Genomic DNA, 13,695 nt, shown 5'->3' on the forward strand with positions numbered 1-13,695 from the left:
ATCATAGTCCTGGATTGTATTAAATTAACCTGTGACTTAGTTTGGCATCTGATTGTTTTGACAAGAGGTAATGATACAGTATTCAAAGGTGTTAGTAACGCGAATTTGAAATTTTTTTAACACCAAAAAGCACAGCTAATTTTTCGTTCTGTGGTAAAAAATTGCCCCGACATGAGAAATACTAGCTCCAGCCATAGTTTATTTTAATAAGTGGAACTTGTGATTAGAGGCCCAAAATATCTTATATAACCTAGAACTACAGATATAATAGAAGTAATATATTCTTATCTTAAATATAAACTTACTCTTGTCACACTGATACTGTATCTACTTTTCTTGGAGTATACAATCTGGTTAGATAATGTAGTTTTCAAATCAATTCATCAACTATCAATTTTGTGCACCTTAAGAAAAGCATTGCACTTGGTGTTGGGTATATAGTAGTAAATAAAACAAGATTTGCAGTCCCATGAGTCTTACGTTTTTATACTCTTTGGAGGGTGAATAAATGATTGAATCAAAGAAATAGTGGAAACATAATGGTGCAGAAGATGGGAGGAGAGGAGTGCTCTGCTTTCCTGGGGTACATCATCATTTTTAATCCATGCTGTGGACTTACTGTTTTCTTACAACTGTTGTAAATCAACCTTGTTTTCTCAACCTAGAATATAGATATGGAAATATCTATAGTGAAAACCATCATTTCTTACCTTCATGTACATCACCAATATGTCATGATTATCTAGAATTTGTGACAACATATATGAATTTTCAAGCTTACAAATGGAGCCTGTGATTTGCAGTCCCATCATTTTTTGATTTGCCCAAATTCAAAAGATATATATGGTTGTATAACAACGTACTTCTTATGCTTTTTTATATCAATCTTCAAACTTCTGAGGCGTAAGAGTTTTTAGTGCTATTCTTTTTTCCTGGCACACAGTAGGTGCCAAGTAGAGCCTAGGTCCCTGAAAGCAAGATGTCTGATGGATGAGCAATCATGTAACCTTAACCAATCTTTAAATATAGTCACTGGTTTTAATCCCAGATACCACATAAATTCTCTCATAATATCCCTTTACCAGGTAATGATAACAAACTTTCCCAACTTCTCGTTCTCTAGGCCTATGAGTGGACTGCTGTCAAATACCGATTTTGTCTGCTCAAACTTAGAAATGAGTACGGAAGGTAGAATCTACACTTGCTGAGGGAAAACAGGGAATCTACTGTCATTTCTGGCACACATTTTCACATGCGAATTTGTTCTCAAACATGCATCACATATGTAAAAGTGTGTAGAAAGCAGAAAGGACATTTAAAGTACTCAAAGTAAACAAACAACACACAATTGTGTTGTAAGATTTACCTAGTACCTTTCAAATGTTTTCTCAGTTTCTAAAAAAAAGCAAGCATGAGAAAAATATTTACTTAATTCAGATGTACTAGAGATATTAGAGTTGGAAACAGTGTTGTAACATCAGTACAAGTTGAAGAAGTGTGGACGTTTCTTTCCCTAGTTAGTGTCAGAGCTAAGAGTAGGATCCAGTGTCTTTTGCTCCTTGTGAAGGTATACAAATCTGGATTTTATGTTGTATTTGAGTAAAATGGATAACTATGTGAATAGCTGATGTATAAAGATAATGGTTATGGAGAGCACTGAGAAACAGGGTTAGTAAAAGAAGTTGGATAATAGTAGGATAAATATCTACTAAATAGGTTTTTCCAGATTTTGTCTTAATAAGAAAACCTCCTTTTAAGTGGGTTGGGGAAGAACAAAGAGGAAACCTCTGGATCTCTAATATTGTAAGAATCATTGACATGTTCATTAAAAACATAGTTAGGAATTTAAAATAAAGTACCCCACCTGAAACTGCGAGATTCAACAATTTTTTTACACCTGCAGAACATCTATGTATTGGAAGACACTAAACACACCTTGCTTTATCTATTGGCATTGAAAGATGAATGCAAAGTGAAGAAATCCCAGGCTTTGCAGGACTCACAGCTTCTTTTCATTTCTGATTCTACCATTTAGTTCTGATTCTGTCCGCTATGTTAACATAGGGACACAATTCAGCCTTTGTAAAGCTAGGTGAACCCACCATAACAATTGTATAATACTACATATTGCACAGCTCTGTTTTAAGCTTTAAAGGTCATGTGCATTATGGTGTTGAACACACTATTGTGTTAATACTCAGTATTGAGTATTTGTTATTGCTATTGTTAATGTTTAGAGCCTTTGAATATCAGAATTAAAGTCAAATGCATGTGAGTTACTTTGTTCATAATATGCATGAAAAATGGTATATGGCATTATTATTAAAAGTTGAAGTAATAATTGCTCTATGATTTGAAAGTAAAGACACTCAGAGAAGCAGATTGGGGTTTCCTGCTTCAAAAAAGGTCTTCAAGAGCTTCTGCTTCAATTGGCCAGATTTATTTCAGAGATGATAGATAGGAAAAGAAGTTGGGCAATCAGAAATAACATTTCAGTACCGTCATTGAATAAATGAGTGAACTCAGGCACATAATTTACTTTCATGGCCACCATTCTATAAACATCAATCAACCTCTTCTGTTCTTAGGGAGTTATACAGATCAGCTATGTTCATAGATGTGAAAGTATTACTCATTCTTTGGCAATATTATTGACTTTTAAACAGAAGTGACCACCTTTAAGAAAAAGTCATAATCTATTAAATCAAGGGGAAAGTGAAACTAACATTTGTTAAGAACCTGTTTTATACCAATCTCTGTGCTTGGAGCCTTTTCAACATCACATAAAAAGGATTTATAGTAACTGTAATGAACGATTTATAAAAAACATTATGTTAGTGCAGTTTTTCATATATAGAAGATAGATTTGAATAGAGTCAAGAGAGCTTTCTTGAAAAATAATTGACATTTCAGCCAGGCTTGGAGAGAAAAATAGGATTTTTCTTTTAACTTCTGTCCACCAAAGGGAAACTTTATTGAGGTTTCAGGAACATGGGGCTCGGGATGAAGTCTCCTGCTGGAGGCTGAGAAGCCATGAAAAGGGGTCCTTATTTGACCTTTTTTGGGGTGCAGGTTGTTCGTGTGTCTGCAATTCTTCTTGCTGCAGTTGAGAGTGCGAGGATGTATGCAAGCATAACACTTGAGGCAGATCAACTCGTCACAGTTGTACTTCTGGGCAAGCTAGTGGAAGAAGGGCTCCATGATGCTGCCCAGGAAATAGAGCACAAGTGCAGATGGACTCTTTCTGGGTGTTGTAGTCTGAGAGAGAATAGCTGTCCTCTAGCTGTTTTCCCACAAAAAATCAGATGGTTCTGGTCAAGTGGGATGCCCTCTGCACTGGTTTGAATCTGGTATGTACCCCCAGAAAAGCCATGTACTTTGAATCCAGTCTTGTGGGAGCAGACCCATTGTTGGGTGGGACCCATTGATTATATGGTTTCCATGGAGATGTGACTCTGCCCACTCAAGGAGGTCTTAATTGGCTAGCTGGAGTCCTTTAAAAGAGAGACCTTTTGGAGAAAGTTCAGACAGGAAGTCTGGGAGATACTAAACAAGGACCCACTTAACCTGAAGAACCTAGAATCTAGAGAGAGCCAAGAGAAGCTAAGAGATGAAATCCAGAGTTTCCCCAGAGGTGAAACTAAGGGAGAACCCACAGAAGCTTAGAGAAAGGAAAACTTTCTCTAAGAGAAAGTTAGAGAAAGAAGAACTGGGTGGGTCTTCTCTTAGCAGCTCTTGGGCTAAGACATAGAGAGAAAGCCGCTGGAAACAGAAGCTGAGACTACAAACTGGGAGAAAGGATCAGAAGACACCGACCATATGCTTTCTCAGCTGACAGAGGTGTTTCAGATGCAGTGGCCTTTTTTCAGAGTCCAGGAATCATCCTCTTGAAGCCTTATCATAACCATAGTAAATTTGTATTAATATATCCCCTTTGTAAAAGCCAACCCATTTCTGGTATATTGCATTCTGACAACTTAAGCAAATTGAAATACCCTACTTGTCTTGGATCTTGGCCTTGACATTCTTGATGGTGTTGCTGGGCTAAACCTCTAGGGTGGTGGTCTTGCCTATCAGGGACATCACGAAGTTGTTTATCTCTGCATCTTGCCTCTGCCAATCCATGTCGGGGACTTGCTGAACACTAAGTAACACAAGCACTGACACTAGCCTCTCCTAGCAGACCAGGTTCGGTGACCCAGCTTGGCAGATTTTCAAGGATTCAAAGGCTCTTAGTGAGGGGTTTGGTCCAGAGGAGACACAGCCACCTTCCTAGCATCCCCTTGACTTGAAGTTACCCATTGGCCCCCAAGCTTTGTAGAATCACACACTCAGGGTCATAGGGGTAGGCAGGCCCCTTCCACCCCTGTTCACCTCTTGGGGCCCCACCAGGCCCCCTGAAAACCCTGTATGACTCCTACCTAGCAGGGACCTGCTAGGCCAATGCCACTGAACAAAAATAGGATTTTGAAAGGTTAAGATATGAGATAAAGCATTCTAAACACAAGGGCTACCAAAGATAAAGATAGGGAGATCAGAAAGGAATCTTTGGATCTTGTACATTTTCAGCCTTAATTTCCTCTTACCTACCCCCATCCAGTCCCCTGGCAACCACATTCTAGCTAATGATTCTATGAGTTTGCTTATTCTACTTGCTTCAAATCAGTGATATCATATGATTATTTGTCCTTTTGTGCCAGGCTGGTCCAGAGGGCAGAGTGTAGTAGTTTGGAGCTGTTATATACTCTATAAAAGGCCATGTTCTTTTAATAGATTCTTGTGAGTGCACCTATTGTGGTAACACCTTTTGGTTAGGTTGTTTCAATTGAGGTGTGACACATTTCCCCCAATCCAGCTTGACAAACACTCTTGATTGGGTTACATCTCCAGGGAGATGATCTAATTACAGATTCAAAAATTCAGTATTGAATAGGGATTATTCTGCCTTTACAAAATGGGATTTAGATGAAAACATGACTTTTCTAGGGGACATACATCCTTTCAAACCAGCACACTGTTTTACTCCTCAGCTAGGAGTAGGCCTAAAGTCCTGTATACACCTCTCAGTCAAAGGGAATATATAGCACAAGTTTCTTTGACGTGGATATAACATATCTCTCAGCTTCCATCTAATGGTAAATTGAAAGATCCTCAAGAGCGACATCTCAGACACTTGTCTAGGTCTATAAAGAAGGAAGCAGAATTGTATGGCTAGGGTATGAGGATATTCAAGATGTGGATGGTTTGTGTTCTCCCCCTATTTTACAGGCTCCTTTTAAAGTGTCTGGTTATTAATTTATCTTTTGTTAGTCTAAGAAAGAAAGTTTAAATGAAATTAGGATTTAAATGTAAAAAAAACAATAGCATATTCATAAAGGTAATGTGGGAACAGGGCTAATATAAAGATAGGATGAATCAGTATGGCCTGTAAGGACATTCAGCAGATTGTTTGCTGCATCTGTTCCCCTTGGCTGATGTCTGTGCCATATTGATTGATGAATGTTTTCAGTACCATTTCACCATAGGGGCAAAACTTGCAACCCAATAGGACTAAGATATAGATCATAACTTTGTACTGAATGAAGCTATGGAGAGGAGTTTGGTATGGGCTGATGACACACAAAGAAACAAAAAATATATAATATTTATTAAAATACATATACGATTTTTTGTACATGTTATATTAAAACATATACTATTATATATATATGGTTGCATATTATATACATATACTATTTTATTTTACATGTTATAATATATATTATATATTATATGTCTTATATTATTATACTTTTATCATTAGATATTATATATATTATAATGAGATTAACCCAGAGATACAACGCATAGATTCAGAATGTTATGTATATATAATTTAACCCACATATATATAATGTGCATATAGTTATATAACCTAATTAACCCACACGTATATAATATGTATATAATTGTGTAACCCATGTATGTATGTGTATGTATGTGTGCATGTGAATGTATACGTATGTATGAGTGTATGTTGTGTATGTGAATCTATCTTCTGGAAATTGCTGACCTGTGCTTCTACATCTGACTTTGTTGTTCAGAGCCTGTGTTGAACATTAAATAATGAGTACTATCCATGGTCTATTCTGGCTTCAAAGAGGACTCAAATTACTCAGGCATCTAGGGCTAGGACAAAGCAGACATGCCCACTGCTGGTGGCCTGCTGCATGGATTTCCCTGTCTGTCTTACTCTTACCTGTAAATGTTGGGCCTCAGCCATTTGGATATGTAAAATGAGAAGTCCGTGCACTAGACGTGTGAACATGAACCCTTATGACAGAGCCCAGTAACCGTCAGTGAAGTATTTGTAGCTGAGCTAGAACAGTGACCAACACAAGCTGGCATGGGGTTTCTTTTTCCTTTTTTAACTGCTTTATTGAATAACTTACATAGCATACAATTTACCCATTTAAAATGTAGAATTCAATGATTTTTAGTATATTCACAGATATGTGCAATCATCACCATAATCATTTATGACCATTTTCATCAAATTGAAAGGAAATCCCATATCTATTAGCAGTCATCCTCTATCCCATTGCAAGCTACTCCTCCTGTACAAGGTGATCACAAATCTACTTTTTAATCTCCATAGATTTGCCAATTCTAAGCATTTCATACAAATGAAATCCTACAATGTGTGTCGTTTTGTGTGTTTGTCTGGCTTCCTTCACTTGCTGTAATGTTTTCAAGGTTCATGCATGTTGTAGCATGTATCACTTCATCATTCCTTTGTGTTGTTGAATAATATTCCATTTCATCATTCCTTTTTATTGCTGACTAATATTCCATTGTATTCCACACACATATTTCCTTATTCATAAGTGGATGGTATTTAAGCCATTTCTACTTTATGGATTTTATGAATAATCTTTCTATGAGCATTTGTGTACAAGCTTTCGTTTGAAAACCTGCTTTCAATTCTTTTGTGTGTATGCCTAGGTCCTAGTTGTGCAATTATTGGATCATACGGTAATTCTATGTTTTACTTATTGAGGAACCATTAAACTATTTTCCACAGTGGTTGCACTATTTTATATTCCCTCCAGCAATGTGTGAGTTTCAACTTACTAACATTTGTTATTTTCCATTTTTTTGATCACGGCCAACCTCCAGTGGGTATGAAGTTGTATGTCATTATGGTTCTGATTAGCAGTTCCCTAATGGATATTCATGCTGTGCATTGTTTCATGCATTTATTGTCCACCTGCAAGTCTTTTGTGGGTAAAGATCCTATTACTTAAGCAAGGAGTACAAAATTATTGCTGTCGTTGTGAAGACCATATTGTTTTAGCAGTAATATCACTGTTAAAAACTATTTGCACTGCCTTTCTGCTAAAAGTAAAGGATCATCTGCCTTTTTTGTGTGAGAAATAATCTGTCATATAGTGTTGAAATGACACCTACAGTAAAGAACAGAAAATTGAGTTAAAATATATCCTCATTACAGTGTTTTTAATGGAAAACTTTAGAAAATGGTTTCCCTGACATCTTTTATAATAAGAACAAATTGTAGCTTAATACATAGAAATTATTCTTGTCCATTACTTATAAAAATGTAGCTTGTAGTTTTTCTATTGTAAATCTGGAATCAATTGTAATTGAGGTAATTTAGTCATTACTCTGTTTTTCTTTTTGCATTTAAAAGTCTCTGTTTATATTTTTCCTATTAAGAACCTAACTACTCAGCTGCTGAATATAAATTATTAAGACAACTGAAATAAGTAAAATTGAGAAAGGGTTTGTAAAGTAACAGTCATGCAAATCTCAGTGATTTCAAAGGAATCACTGGTGTTGGAGATTCCTCTTTTCATGGGTCTAACATGTATTTCCTTGTTTTCTTAATAGTTTAGTATATTTATTTCTCTAGGTATGCCCCTTAATTCTATTGTTATTCTATTACTACTTCTTTCTTTTATTGCTCCATCTCTCTTATCCTATCTCCCTCCTTTCCTTCTTTTCTCTTTCCTCTCTCCATCCCTTCTTCCTTCCCTTCCTTCCTATTTTCCAATTCACATATCTATCTACTTATTTAACTATCTGCCTACTTATCTATCTTTCAAACCTCTGCAGTACTCCACCCCCCCTTTGACTAAGACCATACCTCCAATCCACCCCACCATCCCTCCTTCAGTCGTTGACTTCTGTAACTCACTTTGCTGTGGCCAAAATATTTTCTGACTCAAGACCAGTGGTTCATATCTTTGAAGGAAACTAGACTATAAACTCTCACTGACTTTTATAATAAAATGCATTAATACAGTGCTATTAATATACATTAAATCACAAAAACCCCTATTGAATAAGTCTATGAATTTTTACAAATTACATATATCCCATTAATCATAGTCATGTTGAGAAACCAAGTAAAGCATCCGTTTTGTCTCAGTCCAGGATATTTCCACTCCAAAAGAGACACTATCATTTTTTGTGAGGTTTTAAAGGTTTATTCATTTTCTTTTATAGATACTAGACTATTCAGACTTTATATTTCTTCTTTGAGTTTTGTTCTTTGAGAAGTTGACAATTTTCATCAAAATGCTTAAATTATGGGTGTAAAATTTTCCTGATAATTTTTAGGATATGTAGGTACAATGATATTCCTTTATCACTGATGTGATAATTTTTAGGATATGTAGGTACAATGATATTTTTTTATCACTGATGTTATTAGCTTACATTTTCTTTGTTTTTTTCTTAGTCAATCTTGTAAGGTGTCTATCAATTGTATTAGTATCTTCAAATTGATCTATCCACTTATCTTTACTCTATCTGGTTATTTTTATTCATATAACGCTCTCTGAGAGAATTTGTCTTATGAGCAGAGCCTTATATTATTCTATAATTGTTTCAATAACTTTTCACAAAGAAAACACACTCATATAACCAGCACTTCAATCAAGAATTAGAATATTACGTGCAGAAGTTATGAATGCTCCAATAGTTGAAATACATAGAAGTGTTCTAAAGTTTCTCAAGACTTTTGGCTTCTAGCTTGGTGCTCAGGCATCTGAAAAGTGACAAGTCAATTCACTGAATAGTCAAAGGCTTATGGAATTGGATGCATGTGGACATATTTGTCCCTATAAACTTTCACAAGAAGGAAGAGTGGAAGAACAGAGGATAGTGATTGAAATAATTAAAAATAAAGATTAAGAAAGAAATGTGATGTGGAATTGTATAAAACAATGTAGTTCCTTAGAACTTCTGAGGGACTGCTTTATTATTTTTACCTCAGGAAAGATGTTCATATATAAAAGGTTTCAGAATTACTTTTCCTCAAAAAGTACAATGACAGTAGATAGGAAATACCACTTGATAAATGACATTTGTAATTCCATGATTAGCTTCTTTGACAGGGCTAGACTTTGGGCAATATGGGTGATTGACTACCTAATCACAAATGATAGAGACACCAAAAATTATTTTGGAAGGGTCGTGAGTGAAATTCTGTGGAGGAACACAGTCTAACACTGCTAATCTGCCCAAACATTATGAGTTTTATTTGCACAATAGCAAGTAATTCAATTGAAAGATATTATTTGAAAGCCAACCATATGCTATCAGAAAAGATGTATTATTTTGCCCTGTTGATGTCAATATTATTTATAGAATCTGGGTAGAAAACTAATTTATTTACTTATTTAAGTTATGTTCACAGTTAAGAAATTAAGTGTTAATGTGCTGTTTTAATACTGCTGGATAATTGCTTTTAAAATAAAACTACAAGATACAAAAACAAAGAGAGGCAATCAACATTAAAAATAAGAATTATATTGTATAATTCATTTCGGGAAGAGTACTAGCTCAGTGTTATTAACTACTTAAAACAAAACACTAAACGCAATTTAAAATTTAGTTTTGGTTTTGTTCAAAATATTTTTTGATGGTGTGCATATGTGTGCACTTTTTAAAAAAATGAAGATTGCTGCATTTAGGATGCACCATTAGTTTTTGTTGAAGTGTCAAAAGAGTCTCAAGGCTTTTATTCTTTGCTTTTAATAATGTACTTCTTTTTTTTTTTGCCACTACATTCTTGAACAGCCCTTTCTTTCTTTAGTGTCAAAAATATAGGTATTTTAATTCTTGAAGAAGTCATATTTAATAATAGGTATAAACAGCAATTCAGAAAACAGTAACTGTTCTCTCATTGTTATTAAGGTCTTGATGAAGGAAACAGATTTAACTTCTCTAACATGATTTACAATTTAAATATGGCCTCTTCCCTTGATGTGTGTACATGTATGAGTGCTTGTGTATGGTTCTCTTTTTCATCCAGGTACCAGCATCCTTAGCATTAAACTTCATTGAATTTTGGTTCCATGAGTCAGAAAATTCACTGCATTTTTGTGTAATTCCTTGGTATTACTAGTGACAGTTTTTCCCTAGCTACTACCCTTAGGGACTTTTATCAATTGCTCCCTCTCTCCCTCTCTAATAGAGGCAATTTAAAACTACTAGAATCTTTAAAATGAATCTATTGGTAGTTCCAGGCAGCAATATATTTGAAGTGTGGTTGTGGGTAGGTTTGCCAGATTTGCCATAAATGCCTGCAGCCACAGTCTCAGAGAATTAACAAGATCACAGCTGGGGTTTCTGGACAGCTGAAATGAATAATAATGACTTTGGGCTGTGAGGATATATGTTACCATTCTGGTTTTAAGTCTTAGCTTTAAAGTTTACAAGTTTCTTTTTACCCCTTACAATATGGGTTCAACTCCAACAACAGAGGATATCAATGGTCTGAAAAAAGGTATAGATGTGTGACTAGTTTTATTGGTTTGAGTTCTTCTGAAGCCATTACCACCTCTTTCAAAATTTTCTCACTTAATACCACCTTTTTTTTGAGGAGTCAGTGAAAATGATGATGAAGTCTCTGTGTGTATGCCAGTGTGTGCATTCGCTCAGGTGTTGGAGAGCTTGGATGCGCACGAGTCAGATACTATATTCAAAATATTGCTACGAATTCATGGACTGGGTAGAATTTTCTTTCCTGGGCAATTTTTAAATTGTTTTATCTGTACTTGGAAAGAATGTGTGTTCTGAAGATTAGGTTGACTTTGTTATCATAGCACTCGACTTCTTTTATCCTTACTGATTATTTTTTTAATCTACTTGAAGCCTCCTACTATGGTTGTAGGTTTGTCCCCTGTAGGTTTCTAAATATTGATTGTACACACTTTTTTGTATATTTTAAGATTATACCATCATATAATTTAATATTGTTATAGCTTATTAGTGAATTAAGTCTTTGATCATTATAAAGAAATTCTCTTTTCCTTTAAAAATTATTTTTGCCCTTAGATGTATTTTGTCTGATATTCATAGAGCAATAACAGCTTTCTTTGAGTTAGTATTAAATAGGGTATCCTTTTTTTCCCAGATATTACTTTCAATTAAACAGAGACTTGTTATGAGGAATCTAAGCTCAATCTCTATGGTCTCCTCTGCAGACACAGGGATGAATCTGCATCGTCCACCTTCTACCAGGAGAACACAGTGGTGGCCTAGCCTGGGAGTCACACGTCACACCAAGGGAATGGACTCGAGGCTCCTGGCTGCCTGGGGGCTGACACCAGCAGACCTCTGTTGCCTGGTCCTCCCACACCCTGCCCCTGGGGTCTTCACTGAATGCTGGGACCCTAATGAAATCCTGTTGTGCTGTTGCCTGAGGACCAGTAAGATCAGGCTTTAAAGCTACTTTTCCCTTTAAGTATCAACTGGATGGGCTCAAGAGAGATGAAGGTCATGGGGCACCCGTGGCAAGGTCAAAGGGCTGGGATTCCCTGAGGGCTTAGGCCATGCAAAGGCGAATATCTGTTCCAGAAATGACAGAAAAGGTATAGATGTGACACTAACTCTTAAGAATTACAAAGCTGAAAGAATGTTTTGGGACTATTAATAATAAACAACCACCATGATAGTGTAAGGTGAAATTAACTTTTTGTTCTGATGAAAATGATATCACAAATTTATTATCACATACAATAATAATAAAGATAATGATACACTATTTTTCTTTTTTTTTTTTTTTAAAGGAAAGACAGAGAGAAGGAAGGAAGGATAGAAGGAAGGAAGGAAGGAAGAAAGGGAAACATTTTTAAACATTTTCTTGTTTTATTGTATTCTGTTTCTCCGTTTTTGTTACATGGGCTGGGGCCGGGAATCGAACCGAGGTCCTCCGGCATAGCAGGCAAGCACTTTGCCCGCTGAGCCACCGCGGCCCACCCACACTATTTTTCTTGATTTGTGATGTTTGTGGTATTTGTATGTCTAAGGTGTATAATTTCTCATTCGCTATAAATATTTTCATTCTTATGAGTAGTCATTTTTACTCCTAATTTTATTTTGACTATTTTTATTCTTCTTTCCTAAAGAGGTTCCCAAATTGTTTCTGTTTCAAGTTCCACAAAACATAGACTGACCTCTGCTTTCAGCTTTTGATATCCTCGTATTTATTATGTATGTCTTATAAAAATAAATTAATTGGGTATTTATATCCAATCCAGCAATTTCTTGAGCATTTAATTATTTGAATGTATTGCCATTTCTTTATTCTTTTTTATTCTTTCATATATTTGGGATTAATGACTATTTTTTCATCTTTTTTATATTTCTAGTTTGTTTGTTATGTACTGTGTTTTCATTCATTGCTTTAGTGATTTGTGAGAAATCACAACATGCATGATTTACTTACTGGTATGTAAATTTAATCAAATGCTGATTGAACAATACCATCTATCAGAAAATGAAAGGAACTTAGGGGATTTAATTCCATTTATTTCCTCATGTTATTTTGCTATGTGTTTTAGTTTCTTTCAATAAACTGTTGCTATGACTGATTAATTATTAAATAATATTTATTAATAATATATGATAATTTGTATATTTCATTTTAAAATAACTTTTTAATATTTACCAACCTATTAAACTATTTTAATATTTTTCTCACATTTCAATGCTTCCATTTGAACACTTTTCTTGTCTAAGCAGTAAGATTTTTAGAATTTTATTTATTCATTGTTTGCTGATGGTACACTGAATATAACTTTTCTCAAGTTATTTTGTTTGGTTTTCCATTCTAAAAAAATAATGTGCTGGTAATTAGAGTTGGCAGTTAACTTCTTTCAATATATTGAATTGTTATTTGAACTTTTATATGTTTTTTATTGTAGCTATTGAGAAATTGGCTTTACATTTTAATCAGTGGATTTAAGGATTTTTGCATCGACCTGATGTATATTCATTAAATCTTATTAATGCATTTTATTAATAGTGGACATTTTTGAGCCATAATAACTTCAAATGTTTACTCTGCTATATTATTTATCTCTTCTACTTCTGGAGCCCTGATATTATATAATGCTCTGTTCTCCTTATCACTTATCGTCATTACTCTACTGTCCTCTTTGTCTCTGTTTTGATAATTACTTCATACATTTGTTAAAGTTAAATATTTTTTTATTCAAATCTAGCCAATCTCCATTTGTCCTTGAGTTCCAATTTCATTTGTGCTTTCCATTCCCAAAGTTCAATTTGTTGTTTTTTTATTTTTATTTTTCAAATCTGCTTGGTCATTAATTATGTTCCCTGCCTCTTGCAGATATTTTCAATCTTGTCTTTTACTTCTTAAAACTTACTATGAATTATCTT

At 34.8% G+C, this 13,695-nt stretch overlaps 1 pseudogene; it reads right to left on the reverse strand.

The window, feature by feature from the left end:
• Positions 1 to 2,847: 2,847 nt before the first annotated feature.
• LOC143681625 (ubiquitin-ribosomal protein eL40 fusion protein pseudogene) lies at positions 2,848 to 4,125 on the reverse strand (annotated as a pseudogene).
• Between the last annotated feature and the right edge of the window lie 9,570 nt (positions 4,126 to 13,695).

Source organism: Tamandua tetradactyla, chromosome 1 (assembly GCF_023851605.1).
Source record: "Tamandua tetradactyla isolate mTamTet1 chromosome 1, mTamTet1.pri, whole genome shotgun sequence".
Lineage (NCBI taxonomy): Eukaryota > Metazoa > Chordata > Mammalia > Pilosa > Myrmecophagidae > Tamandua > Tamandua tetradactyla.